General features: G+C 45.1%; 1 protein-coding gene across 3 annotated transcripts in view; it reads right to left on the reverse strand.

Moving 5' to 3' along the window:
* sfxn1 (sideroflexin 1) overlaps positions 1 to 19,302 on the reverse strand; it is a 93,780-nt gene extending 74,478 nt beyond the window's left edge. The window contains exon 1 of one of the 3 annotated variants that reach the window (XM_033029623.1): positions 19,046 to 19,302. The gene's annotated coding sequence lies outside the window, so the exon portion shown is untranslated. Of the gene's footprint in view, positions 1 to 6,624; positions 6,643 to 19,045 lie in introns of those variants that run through there. The other 2 variants (XM_033029620.1, XM_033029622.1) reach the window with 2 other exon arrangements.
* Between the last annotated feature and the right edge of the window lie 1,627 nt (positions 19,303 to 20,929).

Consider the following 20,929-nt stretch of genomic DNA (forward strand, 5'->3'; position numbering starts at 1 on the left):
GTTCAATGCTCATGTTACTCTATGGGAAGCCTATTTCTGTGCTTAAGAAGGAACTGCAGATGCTGGAATATCGAAGGTAGACAAAAGTGCTGGAGAAACTCAGCGGGTGCAGCAGCATCTATGGAGCGAAGGAAATGGGCAACGTTCTGTGTTGCTGTCTATTTAAAACATATATATCTTGTGAATATGACTGTAATTATATATAATTATATTATATAAAAATAATATAATGAATATAATTGGGAGTGTGTATTTTGAATGAGACTGCCGCAGAGGTCCGGCTCCTGAACTCACCTAATGGGTGAGGGCAGTTACTGTGGGATCCCTCATTTACTGAACCCCACTGATTGCAAGTGTGTAGAATGGGGGTCACGGCCATAGTGGGACTGGGGCAGTGTCGGGCTGGGGGAAGACTAAGGCATCTTCCACTGACAGGAAAATACCTAACCCTGACCCTAACTCGTCCTCTTCCAGAGCTGCCATCGGCTGGAACTGAAGCCGCGTTGGAACCGGTTGCGGGCTCCGTTAGTGTGGCGGCTCAGCGCGTCCACCTCGGCCAGCATGCCCTTCTGGATCATCGTGGTGATGATGGTGGGGAGCAGCACTGCCCAGCACGTCGCCCAGGCCGCCTTCAGCACCATCATAGCACTGGCTCCGTCAGTCCGCCCGCACGTTCGCTGCAACACCGGCTGTCCGACAGCTCGACCGACTACTCTCAGCACCCACTGGTGGCCCGACCGACCACTCGCAGCACCCACCGGCGGCCCGACTGATCCTTCACAGCACTCACCGGCCTACCGACAGCCCGACCAATCCTTAACATCATCCACTGGCCTACCGACAGCCCGACTGATCTTTCACGGCATCTACCGGCCTACCGATAGCCCAGCCGACCCTTCACAGCGTCCACTGGCCTACCGGCAGCCCGACCGACAGACTGATCGACTGACCGACCAACTGACTTCTGACTGACTGGCCGACCCTAATCCTAATCCTAGCTCTACATTTGTTTTTTTTAATCATTTTTATTTAACAGTTCACATCATAACTTTACAAAGAAAAATCAATTGTAACACAAAATTATCAGCAAGGTTAGCATTACCTTTATTCCTTCGAAACCTTGTTATTGTTTTGATGTAATTAGGAGGCAGCCATGATCCCAGAGTGCTCGCTGCCTAGCTACCATGAAACAAAGCTCATGATTGGTCAATTGGCGTCCGACATCAATGTTAAACTTGCTTTGATTGGACAATTACTACTTGGAAAATTGGAGGTTTTTCACATATTTTAAAAATATGTGCAGGTTTTGTTCTTGACGAGTTTCAGGTATGATTTGTATAATTATTTTACACAATATGTTAAAAATTCAGGTAGTTCCATGATTTGGGTCACGAACTTAAATGAAAAAGAACCTTGGCCCACAGCCTAATGGCAGACTGTCTCTTTAAGAACACATGCTGCACATTACACTGTGGAGGCCATCAAAACTAACAAGGCATTGAGATTGACAAGGCATTAAAAATTGACAAGCAATTGCTATGATCAGCACTTAACTTTAAAACAATGTAACAAACAGCCTTTAGTATTTTTAGCTTGCAGTGACAAAAATAAAATTTTCGCTGTTAAGAAACTTGTACACTCAGAGTTAGCAGATTCAAATACTTGGGCGCTAATGTCTCGAATGAACTATCTTGGGCCAGCATAGAGATCCAATCATGAAATAGGCACACCAATATTTATTTGAAGAGAGTTGGTACATCTTTGAATACTCTAACAAACCTTCACACATGTACTGTATAAATAATCCTGACTGGTTTCATCATGGCCTGTTATGGGAATTTGAACACAGAGGCCACAGAGAGTGGCCCTGTCTATCACGGGCACAACCCGCCCCTCAATCAAATGCATATACCATCAAGGATCCTCACAATCGGGATCAACCCAATCCTCATTGCCAAAAACAGCTGAATCAATAATAGTGGAATTGACCCAGAGTATGGGTGAGAAAACAACACATAAATCATTTCATTTATTTCTAGTGAAACAAGCTTGGGACCATTTTGAAAGAAAATCAATCCCAGAATGTGCATATTCCAGTTTCTTAATATTTATCAAGTTTATGACAAATAGTGAAGGGGATTATAATGTTGATACGTAAACAAGCACCATACTCTCTGAAATATTCAGAAGCATTGAAAATGCTTCTCTCCCCCCCCACTCCCATTTTAAAAGAGAGCTTTAGTTTTCCTTCCATTTGACAGTCACCAAAATAATTAGCTTGGTGTTTGACAAGTGCAAATAATAAATTTCAGTGTTACTTAACTAGCTGCAAATTTTCTCATAATCCCTGTGTAGGTGTTGGGATTAAATTATACCATTAATCTATAACATTGGACTCTACGTAGCACAAGGAACAATAAAAATGTGCTTATGTGATAATCAGCAAAAACCAAAATTGTTATTTTCCATGTCAGAAATGAGAATGAGGAAGTGAATTTTTAGAGTTATTTTTGCGACTGCGATTCAAGAATTAAACACTATTTGCAGAAGTTTATGGATTTCGTTTTTTCTTTATTCCAAAAAAATCCTATTACATAACTCAAACCAGTTGAACTTTGCACAGTTGGCCAAAAACAAGCTTTTTAATTAAAGTTTAAAGTTTATAGTAGCTGCCTGCTAATAAAGTACCAAGAAACCAAAGTGCCTGAAGAAAATGTTTTATGCAATCAGCTAGTTATAATAATCAGCACTGTATGTGTAAATTTGAACATGAAACAATTCAATTACTTCATTTTCCGTTTCATTATATCATTTCTATGCTACTTGACCTGCCAAGTTTTTCCTTTCTGTATTTGGTGCCTGACCTACTGAATATTTATGTTTTTATTTCAGATTTCCAGTGCATGCTGTTTTTTTTGCTTCAATTAAATATCTATTTTATCTGCTATTAGTGACATTGGTTGAGGGAAAAATGTCAACCTTAGCTTAAAGGAACTTTTAGCACGGCTTCAGAATGGACCCATGGAATCTCTTGCATTACATCAAACAAACAGATGGTGTTTCATTTTCACCCCTCATCAGATCAAAGTGCGTCTCTGGCAATGCACAAATACAACAGTATAGTGTCAGTCTACAATGCCTGTTCAAGTTCTAGCATAAAAAAGGCAGAAAACATTTGATTCCTTTACAACAAATCAAATAAGTAAAGAGAAAGGCCAATTCACAAATTTAAAAAAAATTACACTGCAGTTTTAAACAAATGCAATCATTTTTACCAGAAAAAAAAACTGCAACAGCTGGCCAACAATGACATTTCACTGAATTTTAGACAGTGATTTACTGATCTTATGACTATTACGATACACCTCCTTTATTTTCTCCAATGAAAATAGAATTTATAAAAAGAATCTTGCTTACTTATTAAAAACACTCTCATGCCTATAATACATTCTTTAAACTGAATAGAATGAAATAAAAAAGTAACTTAGGTCAAACAACATCTCTGGAGGACATGGATGGGTGATGTTTTGGGTCGAGATTCTTCTTCAGACTGATTATTATAGATGGGAGGTGCCTGGCAAGTGATAGGTGGATCCAAGTAAGAGGGAGTTGATTGGCAAATGGCTGGAGAAAAGCTGGAGATGAAAAGGTGAAAAAGGGCTGTCAGATAAGGAGAGGAAAGTAGTGAAATGTAAAGCCAAAGGGAGGGATATAGGTAGAAGGGGACGGAGGAGTGCAGGAGAATTCAATGTTCATAACATTGTTTATGAGAGGACTATTCAGTCGTCTGATAGCAGTGGGGAAGAAGCTGTTCCTGCATCAAATAACGTTCTTTCAAGCTTTTGTATCTTCTGCCTGACAGGAGAGAGAATTGGGAATGACCGGCGTCTAAATGGTGCCTGACTATGCCTATTTCCTTGCTATATCCTGTATGATTCCAACAGATTTCATTTTTTGAGACAACAGCTGTGAAAGTATAGGTATTTCAGATATTAGCAGTCCTACACTTTCCATTACAAATATACCTCATATCTGTTGATTAATCATGGTTTAAATTATAATATTTAACTAGACCAAGTGCAGACCCGTTGGGTTTGTTCCCCCAACGTGCGGTTGTGGGGGGGGAGGCGGCATGCAGCTTCACACACACTAACTATCCCCCCCCCCCCCCCGCCGCACTCAAGCTAATTACCCCCCTTGATATTATATTAATATTATTAATTTGCTCCTTTTACCCCATAACCACTTGCAGAGACTGATTGAGGCACACCACTTGCAGAGAGTGATTGAGGCACACCACTTCCTGGTTTTATAGTCCCTCCCCCTCCCTCCAACAGGGGCAGCAGAGAGAATGGGGAATTTTGTAAAAAAACATTAATACCTGTCATTTTTCATCGACGGGAAAAATCCTCGGCACACATGCGGCGGAGGGGGGCTCTGAGCGAGGTGGCCAAACATGACAGCCGTAGGTGGCGGCGTTCTCTCGGAAATCGCAGCACAGATAGCCAAAACCGGTCAAGAACAGACTTTTAGTAATATAGATGTCAATACATCAATCTGGAGATCACTTCAAATGTAGATGGAGCCTGAATTCTAAAAAAGCACAATTCACGTAATTCAAATTCACAAATGGCGATTTTCTTTTTATCCATTTGCCTGCAATGTCTCAATTTCAGAGATATGTAAAAGTCATTTCAAAGTAATTCCTTGCTTTTAGAGCATTTTTCTGAAAGATAATCAGGTACTAGACAAATTAATTTATTTTATTTGTGCCAGACTGCAAGAACCTAATATTTAAACAAGGCTAAGTGGGACCCATTGGGTCCCATGTTCACACGGGAGGGCTGGTGTCCCAACGCAATGTTACACCTCTCCACCAATTCCAATATTGGTGGCCAGTGGGGGGGAGCATTCTGGAACGTCAGTTTGGGTGTTGTGGGCCGAAGGGGCTGGTTTCCAGAGGGCTAGTATGGACATTGTGGGCCAAATGGATTGGGCTGGCAGTCCAGTCATTCAGGCCTGGTGGGCTGGCAGCTCAGTCACTCAGGCCTAGTGGGCTGGCAGCTCAGTCACTCAGGCCTGGTGGGCTGGCAGCTCAGTCACTCAGGCCTGGTGGGCTGGCAGCTCAGTCACCCAGGCCTGGTGGGCTGGCAGCTCAGTCACTCAGGCCTGGTGGGCTGGCAGCTCAGTCACTCAAGCCTGGTGAGCTGGCAGATCAGTCACTCAGGGCTGGTGGGCTGGCAGCTCAGAAACTGCCAGAAGTCCTGCCCAAAACAGGTGAGATACCCTGTGAGAGAGAAGGGGGAAAGGGTGGAGAATCAATTTTAGACGTTTTTCATCTTTTTCTGCTGATCACAGCAATTAAGGAGGAAAGTCTATCCTGGCCTGGATCTCACAGGGAGCCAATGAAGGGAGGGAGAAAAATACTGGGGTGAGGTTTAATACTTACAGGGGAAATACTTACTGATGGACCAAAGGGTCTCCTCCTGGGCTAGTACAGGCCTGATGGGCCAAAGGCACTTAGGCACTTTTTCTGGACTTTTCCTGGCACGGTCCTTTTGGGCGAAAATGCTCCCCTGGGCTAATCGGGCATTTGGGGCAAAAGGGACTGGTTTCTGGGCTAATAGGGGCCATGTGGGCCGAAATCAGGGGTTTCAGATAGGCCAAACAACTCATTTCCTTTCCATTTCAAGCACAGGGCAGGCCAACAACTCATTTCCTGTCCAATTCAAGCACACGGCAGGCCAACACCTCATTTCAATTTCCTTTCCATGTCAAGCACAGGGCAGGTCAACACCTCATTTCAATTTCCTTTCCATTTCAAGCACATGGCAGGCCAACACCTCATTTCAATTTCAATTTCCTTTCCAATTCAAACACAGGGCAGGCCAACACCTCATTTCAATTTCAATTTCCTTTCCATTTCAAGCACAGGGCAGGCCAACACCTCATTTAAATTTAAATTTTAATCTCCTTTCTATTTCAAGCACAGGGCAGGCCAACACCTTATTTAAATTTCAATTTGAATTTCATTTTCATTTCAAGCACAGGGCAGGCCAACACCTCATTTCAATTTCAATTTCAACCATTTTCATTTCAAGCACAGGGCAGGCCAACACCTCATTTCAATTTCAATTTCCTATCCAATTCAAACACAGGGCAGGCCAACACCTCATTTCAATTTCAATTTCCTTTCCATTTCAAGCACAAGGCAGGTCAACACGTCATTTAAATTTAAATTTAAATTTCCTTTCCATTTCAAGCACAGGGCAGGGCAACACCTCATTAAAATTTAAATTTCAATCTCCTTTCTATTTCAAGCACAGAGCAGGCCAACAACACCTTATTTAAATTTAAATTTGAATTTCATTTTCATTTCAAGCACAGGGCAGGCTAACACCCCATTTCAATTTCAATTCCATTTCAAGCACAGGGCAGGCCATCACCTTATTTAAATATCAATTTCCTTTCCATTTCAAGCACAAGGCAGGCCAAACATTGCATTGTCATTTCATTTCCAATTTTGCATTACAGTTTCATGCACAGGCAGGGCAGGCCAAACAACTAATTGCATTTTCATTAAGGGCTAACAAATCATTTATTGCAAGTACATTGCCAACTCACAGTTCAGTTGATTCACAGCTTAGAATCACAGTTGTGGCCTCTCCCTCGCAATCTTCCAGAGTGACTGACTCACATCCAGGCATCCGGGGCTTTATAGTACTGCCCCCCCCCCCCTCCCCAGAAGTGGCGTACCTTCATCATGGTGATTGACAGGCGAGAGGACCAATCAGCTGATCTCAAAAAAATTTAAACAATCATAACATTTTTATTTTTAATCGATCAGAAAAATCCTCGGGGCTGCCTCAGCGGAGGAGGACTGTGAGTAAGATGGCCAAAAATCATAACGATATGTGATAGCGTTTTTGCTAAAATCAATATACAGCGCAGACAGGAAGTGGTCAAGATGAGACTTTTAGTTATATAGATATTACATTTGAAATCAAAATATTAAGAATACATGATTAACAATTATCTGTAAGGAACAGTCTTTCCAGAGACCCACATTTGCATGTTTGATATGTTTAAATGCTAGAAAGAATGACTTTACGGCGAATACCTTCATCACACATTGCTCTATAATCCAACATGTCAGTATATGGCCTAAAGCAACATGATCTTTGACTGACATTCTGGATTCAGAGTTGCCTTATGCATTTTCTCAACTTTAAAAATACTTTGCAGCTTCATGACCTATTGACGACACATGATGATGTCATAAATTGCACATTACCTCTGAAATTCTTGGCAGAATACTAACTAAATCTCAGTTTATAGTTATCACATCTGCTACCAAGGTCATTAAAGACAAAATAACTCACTCACTTAAACCTCTTTATCAACTATTTGAAAGCTAAAATAAACTGAATAAAGATAATTAAGTCAGTACTCATTATGTACAAGCCATAAATCACTAAATGTTCAACAGTACAATTAATTTTGCCATTTTACTTCTCTCTCACATATATTGTCTGCCTATCTCCACCATTGTTACTCTGGGTTTTAAGCTTTTTCACATTTTCTGTTAAGATCGGCAACAAGATCTATTTGCATGGGAGTATTGCTAATGGAAATAATGGTTAATGCAAATTGTGACAGTTTATCTATTGACTTGGTAATTACAGCAAAATGTTTCCATTTACAATTGCCATACTAACAATGAAGACGAAATTAAAACTTAGATTGTCGCAAAAATTCCCCATTTTAGCTTTTGGGACACCTCAGCACTAATGCTTGAAATATATACATAAATTAAAACAATGAATCAAACATCAACAGGGCAATTGAGAGGGTAGAAATAGGAAGATAGGGCAGATCAATGTGTGACATGGGCCTGTCCCACTTAGGCGACTTTTTAGGCGACTGCAGGCGACTATGCAGTCGCCACATGGTCGCGGGTAGTTGACGGGGAGTCACCTTCATGGTCACGAGGAGTTCCCGCATTCTGGGAACTAGTCGAGGCTTCATTATGGTTGCCGCGATTTTTTCAACACGTTGAATAAATGGGTCGCCAAGTGGTCCTAGTGGGTTGCCAGGAGGTCGACGGTTCTCGGAGGTTCTCGTATGTTGTAGCCGGTGCTGACCGGTGATTGGCTCAGTGGGGAAAAAAAGGTAAGCAGTAGTTTTCAGAACCAAGGATAACCGACCGGTAATGTTAAATGTCCGTGAGCTTCACAACCGTGTAACTCTGGCTTATTAAAAGTTGTCTCCACTCCTTCTCCCCCCTCTCTTTTAAAGACTTACCGTACACTGTGCTAGCCGTCTTAATTACAGCGCCAACCTTCCTGTTCATCGCGGTGTGTGTCTGTATCACCTTGGCTTTGCACCGTGAGAATATTTTAGCCAGCGCTCCCCCCGCTTGTCCTGTCCCCCGCCTGCATAGCGGGCTGGTGAAGGAAGCGATGTGTGTGTGTGTGTGTGTGTGTGTGTGTGTGTGTGTGTGTGTGTGTGTGTGTGTGTGTGTATGTATGTATGTGTGTGTGTGTGTGTGTGTGTGTGTGTGTGTGTGTGTGTGTGTGTGTGTGTGTGTGTGTGTGTGTGTATGTGTGTGTGTGTGTGTGTGTGTGTGTGTGTTCCACTCTGACAGTCGCCGTTTCAGTTGCCGTTTTTTTAGGTGACTGTCGGCAACTTGACAGTCACCGGCAGTCCGTTGAAATATCGCCTAAGTGGGACAGGCCAATTAGGAATTGGTGCAGGGGCAGGAATTCCGATTTTCAGACCAATGGGATCTCCTCTCGGGCAGAGGTGATCTGCAGAAGATGGACAGGTTGCATCGGAACTGGAGGGGGACCTGTAACCTTGCAGGGAGGTCTGCTTTTGCTACCCGGGAGGGTCAAAACTAGAGATTAAACTAGGGTTTAAGCTTTCCCAATATTGACGAGGGCATGCTCAGTGCCAAAGGCTTGAACGGTTCAGAATTTGTGAGGTGTATCTAAGAGGTTTTCTTAAAACAGTATGTGGATAGTCCAACTCGAGAAGGGAATCTATTGGACTTTGTGTTGGGAAATGAGCTTGGCCATGTGGCGATGTTTCAGTGGAAGAGCATTTTGTGGATAGTGATCATAACTCCTTAAATTTTAAGATCGTTTTGAATAGGGAGAAGATTGGTCCTTGCGGGAAGGTGCTTAACCAGAGTAAGGAAAAATATAATGTTACCAGGCAGAGCTTGGGAGGGCACACTGGGAGCAATTGTTATTGGGTAAATTCACATCTTATGGGGGAGTTGTTTAAAAGCCATTTGATTAATGGTGAAGAACTGTATGCTCCAATAAAGAGGAGGGATAAGGATAGCAAAGTAAAGGAACATTGGATGAACAAAGAAATCATAAATTTACTCAAAAAGAAAATGTAAGGGCATGTAAGATAGTCATAAAGAAAATGTAAGGGCATGCAAGGTTTAAGAGGTTGGAATCAGACAGGGCCAACTGTCAACAGGGCAATTAGAAGGGCCAAAGGGGACCCGAAATGGAGGGCTTTAAGGCCTTCCTGGTGGGGAATGGAGTGTAGAATGACTGAACGTCCATAGTAAAGATGAGGGAGTGGACGGTTGATGTCACACGGCAGTTAGAAATAAAGAGGTCTAGATGGCCGTTTTTGGGAGTCCAAGAGGATGGGGACCGGTGGAGACGGGAGAAGTGGTCGTCACTGGGTGGTGAAAAAAATCTTGCGGGGAATATAAAAACTGACTGTAAAGTTTCTTTAGGTATGTAAAAAGGGAATGATTAGTGAAGATGAATGTAGGTCTCTTACAGTCAGAGACAGGTGAATTTATAATGGGAAACAAGGAAATGGCAGAACAGTTAAACAAGTACTTTGGTTCTGTCTTCACTAAGACACAATCTCCCGGAAATACTAGGGGACCGAGGATCTAGTGGGAGGGAGGAACTGAAGGGAATCCACATTAGTCAGAAAATGGTGCTAGGTAAACTGTTGGAACTTAAGGCAGATAAATCCCCAGGGTCTGATTGTCTGCATCCCAGAGTACTCAAGGAAGTGGCCCTAGAAATCGTGGATGCATTGGTGATCATTTTCCAATGTTCTCTCGACTCTGGATCAGTTCCTGTGGATTGGAGGGTAGCCAATGTAACTCCACTTGTTTAGAAAGGAGGGAGAGAGAAAATGGGGTTTTATAGACCAGCTAGCCTTCCATCAGTAGTGGGGAAGATGTTGGAGTCGATTATTATAGATGTTATAGCAGCGCATTTGGAAAGAGGTGATGGGATTGGTCAAAGTCAGCATGGATTTATGAAGGGGAAATCATGCTTGACTAATCTTTTCAAATTTTTGGAGGATGTAACAAGTAGAATGAATAAGGGAGCGGCAGTGGATGTGGTGTATCTGGACTTTCAAAAAGCATTTGACTAGGTCCCACACAAGAGATTAGTGTGCAAAATTAGAGCACATGGTATTGGGGGTCGGGTATTGACATGGATAGAGAACTGGGTGGCAGACAGGAAGCAAAGAGTAGGAATTAACGGGTCCTTTTCAGAATGGCAAGCAGTAACTAGTGGGGTGCCCCAAGTCGGTGCTGGGACCCCAGTTGTTTACAATATATTTTAACGATTTAGACGAGGACATTAAATTTAAACATCTCTAAATTTGCGGATAACATAAAGCTGGGTGGCAGTGTGAACTGCGAGGAGGATGCTATCTATGAGGCTGCAGGGCGACTTGGATAGGTTGGGTGAGTGGGCAGAAGCATGGCAGATGCAATATAATGTGGATAAATGTGAGGTTATCTACTTTGGTGGCAAGAACAGGAAGGCAGATTATTATCTAAATGGTGTTAGATTAGAAGGGGAGGTGCAACGAGACCTGGGTGTGCTTGTACATCAGCCACTGAAAGCAAGCATGCAGGTAGAGCAGGCAGTGAGGAAAGCATATGGCATATTGGCCTTCATTATGAGAGGATTTGCGTTTAGGAGCAAGGAGGTCCTGCTGTAGTTGTACAATGCCCTGGTGCGATAGCACCTGGAGTATTTTTTTTAATTTAATTTATTAGAAGCAAATGTACAAGAGCAGAATCAACGGCATATAAAATTATACAGTTATTGTACAGCTTCAATTTTAACCTTTTAGCTTTGAATTAGAAGAAAAGAAAGGAGAACAAGGAAGAGAAAAAGTGAGATGTGCAAAGATAGGACCCCTAGACTACCAAAGAAGTGTAGCCAAAGAGTGAATAAAAGAAAGAAAGAAGAGAGGAATAGAAGAAAAAAAAGGACAAAAAGAAAAAGAGAAAGAAAAGTGGTGGTACACCTGCCTCTCATCCCTCCCCACCCACCTCACCCAACACATAATTAGATTTAAATCCAAAGTTGTGCGCCATACTATCCTTGTAAGAAATCAATGAAGGGTGTCCATGTCTTGGAAAAATGATCTGGTTTTTCTGCCAAGACAAGTCTAATATTTTCAAGATGTAGTGTCTCGGACATGTTTATAATCCACATCTTAAGAGTAGGAGCACCTGGAGTATTGTATGCAATTTTGATCTCCTAATTTGAGGAAGGACATTATTGCAATTGAGGGAGTGTAGCATAGGTTTACCAGGTAAATTCCCGGGATGGCAGGACTGACATATGATGAAAGAATGGGTTGACTGGGCGTATTTGTTGGAATTTAGAAGGATCAGAAGGGATCTTGTAGAAACATAGAAAATTCTTAGAGGATTGGACAGGGTAGATGCAGGAAAAATGTTCCCGATGTTGGGGGAGTCCAGAACCAGGGACATAGTTTAAGAATAAGGGGTAGGCCATTTAGGACTGAGATGAGGAAAAGACATTTCAACCAGAGAGTTGTGAATCTGTGGAATTCTCTGCCACAGAAGGCAGTGGAGGTCAATTCACTGGGTGTTTTCAAGAGAGTTAGATTTAGCTCTTGACAGGTTAGCCAGAACGGTTACTGACTTTGGATGATCAGCCATGATCATATTGAATGGTGGTGCTGGCTCAAAGGGCCGCATGACCCACCCCTGCACATATTTTCTGTGTTTCTGTTTCCCATAGAAAAAGGTGCGGAGGTGACGAAAGAAAAGCTCAACGTATTGGCGGACCCAGAACGCGTTGAGGTGGGGGCGGAGGGGAACGAAGGTGAGGCCTCTGTTGAGGACAGACCGTTCCGTATCAGAAAGACGGAGATCAGGGGGCATGGTGAAGACACGACAAGGGTGGGGGTTGGGGGTCAGAGGAGGGCCGGGGAGTGGACAAAGGCTGAGGCGAGATCTGGAGGGGAATGGGGGGGGTGCGAGGACTATTGTATGGGTGGGGTGTGGTCGGGGTAACCTGGTTAAAAGAGGGAAGGGGGAAGACCCATCACTACTGAGGTTCCCTGTAGGAGGGGGGCAGCAGTAAGACCCAGCAGAGTCTTGGTTTCTTGGTTTCAAGGTCCTCCAAAATATTCCAAATGGAATTTAAACTGGAGGTGGTGGAGGGAGGACTTAAGCCAGAAAGGGTTATTGGGAAGAAAGAGCTACCTTAAATTTAGTTGCATCTGATTGGGTAACTATAGTAGGGTGGAGATTAATCCATGCTTTAATTGTGCAGGGGAAGAACGAATTGCTGTATACATCTGTCTTGGTAGCTGGAATCATAAATTGGATCAAATGCCCTCATCTGCTCCTAATTGGTTTTGGTTTGGTGTAGGTCTTGTAATCTATGTCGAGCTGACCATTTAACATTTTGTAAAAACAGGTCAAATGGTGAGCTTCACGGCTGTCTTGGAGAGGGTTCCACCCCAGAGAATTCAGAAGTTTGGTAACACTCTCTTCTCTCTCATAGGTGTTAGTAACAAATCGAGCTGCCTGTCTTTGGACACGTTTGATGGAAGAAATGTTTTTATTTGTGTATGGGTCCCATGCTGCAACTGCGAAGTCCAAATGAGGTCTAATGAGGGTGAAGTATAGCTTCTCCTTGACAGAAGTTGAACAATGATGAAAGTTGTGCCTCAGAAAATTTAGGACACCTGTTGCTTTCACCATTGCTTGATGAATCTGACTATTCCAACGAAGATCATTCTGCAATTTGATGCCAAGATACTTGGTTTGTTTGGATTCTTCAAGGGTGGCACCAAATATATTGCAAGATATTTCGCCTGGATTCCTCTTTCTGGTGACACGCATGGTTTCACATTTGGAAGGGTTGAACTGCATGCCCCATTGTTGTGACCACTCAACCATTGTATTGAGATCCTTTTGGAGAGCATCTTCATCAGCTGACTTAATTGGACAGTACAGCAAACAATCATCAGCGAATAGATAGAGTCAGACCATGTGCTGCCGGAATCTGCATCGTGGAGGTCGAGGGCCTGATGCTGAGCCTGGAACTCAGGTGAGGCGATGGCTCCAGCCCGTTGATGGGCGCTGGTGGAGGCCCGTGGGGGGCTGGGGTAGAGATACGGGGCAGCGGCAGCATCGGTGGCCCCTGGGAGACAGTGAAGGTCAGCGAAAGCAGCAGTGGTGGCCCCGGGGAGGTGTTGAGAGTGGGCGACAACAGCGGTGGCGGCAGGGAGGCGGTGAGTCGGCAGGCCACGGCAGTTTCGGAGGTCCGGGCATGGGTTCAGCTGGGAAGGTCAAAGAGGCGGTGGATGTTGATGCTGATCCTCTTGGTGGCAATCTCGGCCTCATGGTGTTCGGTCCTTGTTGGTCTGGAGACTAACCACTTGTCCACTGGCGAGAGGTTTAAGTGGCTTACTGGATTTGTCAAAAAAAAGTTTCTGTGTATCACGTTTGAATTGTAGTTGTTTCTGGACTGCAGGCGGAGAATGAACTTGTGGCTGCAAAAGCTGCTGGGACACAGGCAGGGGAGCACGGGTTTGGCGAGACATCAGTCGTTGGACTGGGGAACCCAGTATGGGATTCCTTGCAATGGTCCTTAAATTGAGTAGGTCCAGGTATAAGTCTGATTTTGCAAGGTAATTAGATGTTTTTCGCTTCGGACAGCGTGTTCGGCGAGTCCGTTGGACTGCGGGAACTCAAGGCTGCTGGTAAGATGTTGGAAGCCCCATAGTTTTGCAAAGTTTTTGAAAGACTGGCTGGTGAACTGTCTGCCGTTGTCGGACAGAAGACATGCAGGGGAGCCATGCAAGGAGAAGTGACGCTGCAACTTCTCGATAACCGCTTCAGAAGTAATGGTTTGGAGTAAGTCGATGTTGAACCAACCCGAGTAAGAGTCAACAAGAACCAGATAGTGTTTACCATGCCATTCGAATATGTCAATGGCTAACGCGGACCACGGGAGAGGAGGGACTGGGTGCGGCAGTAAAGGCTGCTTCTACTGATGCGGTGTCAGGCCTTTGCAGATGGCGCAAACTTCGTTTTTTTCGCCTATGTATTTGGTCTTACCAGGCCGGTAAAACATGCTTTGTGCCCGTTGTAGGGTTGCCTCCACGCCGGGGTGGCCGCTGTGGATGGCGTTGAAGTACTTGTCCCGGAGGACAGCTAGGACAACTGCCTTGTGGCCCTTAACTATAATCCCGTCCTGTAACACCAATTTGTCACGAACCAGGAAGTATGGGCGGATTGCGAGTGGGGTGTTTGTGTTATTTATCCGGCCAGGCACGTCGGATGACTGCAGACAGCAATTGTAAAGTATCATCAGCAGTCGTGCGTTCTGCTAGGCTGCTCAAACAATCAGTCAGAACCTTCATTACTGAGAACTGGTCCTGTTCAGAGTTGTTGTTCGTTGGTTTTGTGTGGGGTTCCTGATAGCGTGTCAGCTATGTGCATGTCCTTGCCTTTCTTATAGACCATGTTGAAATCAAATTGCTGCAGCTGCATCATCATTCGTTGTAGGCGGGCTGGGGCAGCGTGGATGGATTTATTCAAAATGGTGACCAACGGCTGGTGGTCAGTTTCTATGGTCACAGACTTCCCAAAAATAAAGTCCTTGAATTTCGTGCAGGGGAAAACCACTGCGAGTAATTCTTTTTCGATCTGGGCGTAACGTTGTTCAGTGTCAGTTAGTGTGCGAGAGGCATAAGAAACAGGCTTGCAGTCGCCATCGGTAGTGGTCTGCAGGCAAACAGCGCCAAGTCCGTACTGGGACCCATGGCAAGTGAGCATTACTGGTAACTCCAAAGTGAAGTAGGCGAGAGTAGGTGCGCTAGCCAGCTGCAATTTGAGTGTCAAAAGCTCTTTAGTGCTGTGGATACCAGGACCATGCAGCGTCCTTGTGTATCAGTTCTCGCAGGGGGGCAGATATATCGCTGAGGTTGGGAATAAATTTCCCCAGGTAGTTGACCATTCCAAGGAACCTTTGTAGACTTGCAACGTCAGTAGGAACCGGCATTTTGTTGATTGCTGCAGTCTTTGATGGGTCTGGTCTGAGATCATCACTTGTGAAAACATGTCTGACGTAAGTAACTTCTGGGATCAAAACTTGCACTTCAGGGGATTGAGTTTGTGCTGAATGTCTTTGGCACGGTCTAATACTTTCTTCAGATTGGCATCATGTCAGCCAGGTCGCGTCCGTAGATGAGAATGTCATCAACAGTGATGGCGCATGGATACCCAGCAAACAATTGTTCCATCGTACACTGGAAAACTTCGCTGGCAGTGTTGATCCAAAGGGCATTCTCAGAAATTTGTATCGGCCAAAAGGGGTGCCAAACGTAGTAAGATTGGACGAGTCTGGGTCCAGAGCTTTTGGCATCCAGAACGGAGAATACTGATGTGTTGTCAATTTGAGCAGTAACTTCCTCTACTGTTCGCATAGAGTAGTGCGGGCATTTGATTGCAGTGTTAAGATCTCTGGGGTTTATGCAGATACGGATCTTCTCCTTGTTTTTCTTTGTTGCGATCACCATGGTGGAAACCCAGTCAGATGGGTCTGTAACTTCGGCAATAACACCCATGGAGACCATCCGCTGAGTTCATTGTGAACTCTGTCATGTATGGCATGCGGAACACTATGTGGTGCTCGGACCACAGGAGCGACGTTGTGATCGACAACAATGTGGTATTTGAGGGGCAACTTGCCAACCTCGTCATTAAACAGATCTTTGTATTGAGTGAGTACTTGTTGAGTGGGCCCGTCAACGAGAAAGAGTTGATGGACAGCGCGGCCAAAGTATGCGCGAGATCGTGGGACGCATTGATACCGAGCAAAGCCTCTGAATCCCCCTTAACAATATAAAACTTTAAGGTATGGGGCTGCTCGTCTATGGTGCACTTTATATTAGTTTGTCCAAGTAGGTGTAGAACATCTCCCCCATAAGCCCGAAGCATGGCCGAGGCCTTTTCATTCAGCATGACAATTTTTTTAAACTCTGATAACGAGATGACGTTGCATTTTGCCCCCATATCAACCTTAGCGATCAAAGGCCTATTATTCACAAACATGGTTACCTCAGGGTCAAGTTGCTCGTTAGACGAAGGGAGGAGAGAGTGGTTGGCAGAGCTGGTGTCTGTACTTTCTGAGTGCGGAGTGGGGATGGCAAACCAGGATCTAAGCATTCGTTATCAGCAAGTTCATGTTGTAACAGGTGCAGGCTTGTCCTTGGAGCTAGCTGAGTCTCACAGGAACGGCAGCATCTAGCAAAATGGTTTAATTTCTTGCAGAAATTACAGGTTTTCCCATAAGCAACACAGAACTGCCGACCAGTAGCATGAAAATAGTTGCAATTTTGACATTGAACAGCAAAACCTCTCCGAGGCCAGGCAGGGGCGGGCTGAGAACGGGTGTTGTGAGAGGAGGTGTCTGTAAGATTGACACTATACTGCGAACGGTGACCGGAGGGCATAGACTCAGTGTGGGAAAAGGTTATCTCAGTAATCCGACAGGCGTGCTCTGCTTGATTAAGGGTGAGGTCAGTATTACAAAGAAGTTCACTCCTTAACTTGCTATCAAGCATACCTCCAACAAGCTTGTCACGGATGAGTTCATCGCACAGACCACGTAACTGGCAACATGCAGCCATGTGTTTCAAGCCGCTAATAAAACGTTCAATCGGTTCATCAATCTGTTGCATACGAGCATAAAACTTGATATGTTCAATAATGTAGTTCGAGGGCAGGTCGCACAACTGTCTGAACTTTGCAAGCGGCAGGATCATTAATGGTCTCTGCAGGCACTAGGACCCGCCATTAGCATCCAAAACGGCAGGCTCAAATGTAAAATTGTCGGCACGATTCATTGCCTCAGGTCCCGCTAAGTTGAGCAATACAGAAGCATGCATATCGGGGGGGGGGGGGGGGGGGGGGGGATGAACGATGCAAACACAGTGAGTATAGTCACGCTCGAAAAGACGCCAGCATTCAACAATGTCAGAGTCAAAGTTCAGAGGACTAGGACAGCGAGATGAATTTGCCATTATAGAGATAACTGGCACATAAACTAATTAAAAAAAACAAAACCCGATAAACGTCAATGGAGTAGGTAAGACTCACTCTCTGACACCATGTAATGAGTTGAGTCAAACACATATCAAGATACAACACGTGTTTATTAGATCTACTTACAGCATCGATCTGCAGAACATTACAGTTCCTAGCAGCTACTCATATTGAATGGTGCAGGCAAGCTCTTAATATAAAATGCATATTAAGCGGAGCCACTACTAACAAGCACTACAATTGGCTAGTAGGAAATAACCAATCTCCACTGATGATGCGAAATAAGTTAAATAGGCCCCAATATCGGCAACATTATCATTATCCGTATTGTGTAATTGTCTATCCGTGATCACTATTTTCATGCTAAATATCTGACTAAAAACTTTCACAGTACATACAGATCAGATTGTAGCCGCCGCCATGTTAAACATGGTGGCAGTCATGACCGATCTGTATGTATGTCTGTGAAAAACGGCTCTTGTGACAAGGCTTGTCCTCGATCACAGCTTTTGAGTTCAATTAATACAAAACAATAGGGAACAAGATGCTAATTTCCTAGTATGAAAATGACCATAACTTTTTTTAATACTCAAGATATGAAAGTGAATTGGGAAAATATTAAAAGGTTTTTTATGCTTTATCTGATGGGATAAATTACAGGCTTGATTTTTAAAATCTCAACATTTTGTAACATTCCTAAGCTTTAACCTAAGATCATACGAGTTGCGAGTTAATGTTCAATATGGCATTGACTATGGATGAGACAAATACCAATAGTCAGCAATTTATTCTACAGCGTACTATATATACCTGCAGTGTAATCGGGAAAAACCTTTTATCATCTATAAAGAAAACTACATTTAGAATGCCATCTCTACAACCCGAGGTAAACACTAGAAATAAAGTCAACAAAATTAAACCAATTATTGCAAACACACTTTGCTGGATTCATTTAATTTTCACATAAAAAACTATTCCAATAGATTACGAAGTCTTCTGGGCTTCATTTTCTCCAACTTTGGTGCAATTCAAGAAATTATTGCATCAGAAACGCTGAAGTCTGTGCATCATTATATCGTGGTTGGAGCTCCAATGGGCTAAAAATATGCATTCAGCAAAAATTTCTGCGACACGTAAGCAACGTGTACGCGATTCCTAATGATTCACAATACAAAGTAAAATTGCCTGTGCGGTTTCTGCGACAATGCACCCAATCAAAACCGGTTGCTGTCGGAAAAATCTAACTGCAAAGGGAAAAAATGAACCGAAATCATCGGTAGATTGGGTTTGATTAATCTTTATTGCAAAAATACTTTAGAGGCATTTATTCTGCGGCAGTTACAAGCGAACAAGCAACTGCAAGTGAGCGGGAGACCCTTGCAACGGGGAGGCCGGCTCCTGTGATTTACTGGGGGCTCAGTTCTCACGGTGGTTACCGGAATCCCGGGTTACAGCTAGCGATCCCTGATCAACCTCTAACACTGACGGAGATGAGAGGGAGCGGGATCCCCGCGGCGTGGACTGCCGCTGCTGCTTCGACTTTGCTCAGGCTCAGCTCGTTTGGAGCTCCGCGGGGAAATCCATTCATCCTATCCCGTTACCTGCCCGCTCTTCACAACGGGGAATGTAAACCGTACTGCAGCATGGACGTTGACTCACCAGTTAGTTGCTGTTGCTGCTGCTGCTGCTGCTGCTGCTACTGCTGTCACCACCACCACCGCCGCCAGTCAGTCAGTCAGTCCCCGCACGCAGCCGCCGCTGCAGCTTCGATGAGGAGCTTCACCCGGAAGTGCTGTTGACAGCGCGCGAGCTCAACTGAACGGACACGTGCATGAGGGGGCGCGTGGTGGGGGGGATGGTGATGCGAGGGCGCTCCGGCACGCGGGCACGGGGAGGAGGGGGAGAGGGGCGCGCTCGTCTCAGCACACCTGTGGCGGACCCCGGAGTGGACGGACGGCGCTGACAGCGCGCGAGCCCAACTGAACGGACACGTGCATGCGGATGGTCAAAGATACTAAGAGAGGAGGAGAAGAGGGGGGGCGCCGTGTCAGAGATCGTGACCAAAGATCATAGAGTTTTATCTTTATCTATGATCTTTGCTCGTGACCCAGGCGGCTGCCCCCGGGACTGACAGCGCGCGGCTCCAACTGAACGGACACGTGCATGAGAAGGCGCGTGGGGAATGGTAACGCGCGTCGCTCTGCCGGGGTCTCCGGCACCCGGGCACGGGAGGATGGGGAGAGAAGGGGGATGGGGCGCGCGTCCTGCGTCCCAGCGCTCGTGACCCGGGCGGCGGCGGCTGCCCCCGGAGCCGAGAGCGCTGACAAATGCAGGACGACAGGAGAAGGAGAGACGAAACGACTGCGGATGCTGGATCCCGAGGACGTAGAGGTCCGAGCTTTGGACCAGCATTATGTCAAGGGCCTGTCCCACTTGGGCGTCATTTGCACGTCAGTTACGCGACATCCTAAAAATTGGTTGGTGCGTCATGACGCACGCATGGCGTGTGGTGAGGCGTGGTGGTGTATGCAGTAACGCGCAGCGCCCCAGGATTTTGCAGTGCTCTAAATCCTCGCGTGCCACCTGCGTGACGTATCCCTTGCGCACGCTGACGGTGTACGTGTAGTGCGTGGTGACGCATGGATACGCACGGTGACGCACGAACATTGCTTATGCTAATTTATTATGCGTCACCGTGCGTCAACGTCCGTAACCATGCGCCGCCCGTACGCCATTTGCGCGTCATTGGAGCGCCACAACACTTGACCACCCGGGTATAAAGCACGCATAGTTTTGAAACATTTTCACCATAGTATCTTTGATTTTCACTGGGAGAATCCTTGCCACGGAGATCGGACTAACGGACAAATGGCTCCCAAAAGAAGCAGGGCCCTCAAGCGCGACTGTCATACTGCTAGATGATTTTTGCGCGACAGTCACTACCGGCCACCATCCCTACCATGTAGCCCTATCAAAATGTCTGAAGACGGGTCTTGACCCGAAATGTCACCCATTCCTTCTCTTCAGAGATGCTGCCTGTACCACTAAGTTACTCCAGCATTTTTTGTCTATCGTTGGTTTAAACCAGCATACACAGCCCAGTCATATGTTGAATGGCTTAGTGAAATCAGGCAGCACAGCGTAGCGGTAGAGCTGTTGCCTCACAGCGCCAGGGACCTGGATTTGGTCCAGACCTTGGATGCTTGCTGTCTGTGTGGGGTTTGCCTGCTCTCCTGTGACCACGTGGGTTTCCTCCTACATCCAAGATGTGTTGGTTTGTAGATTAATTGGCCTCTATAAATTGCCACCAAGTTTGCAGGCAGCGAATGAGTAAGTGGGATAACATGGAACTAGTGTGAACTGGTGATCAATAATTGCCGTGGACTTGATGGGCCAAATGTTTCCATGCTGTATCTCTAAACTAAATCATCTAGAGTAGAATAAGCTTGTATTCTTATTCACAGTGCATTCATCTTAACAAGAGAGACTCAGTCATCAAATCATTCCAAGTGAATTTGTGTTGCACTCCCTCTATGGCAAGTA

This window comes from Amblyraja radiata, chromosome 11 (assembly GCF_010909765.2).
Source record: "Amblyraja radiata isolate CabotCenter1 chromosome 11, sAmbRad1.1.pri, whole genome shotgun sequence".
Lineage (NCBI taxonomy): Eukaryota > Metazoa > Chordata > Chondrichthyes > Rajiformes > Rajidae > Amblyraja > Amblyraja radiata.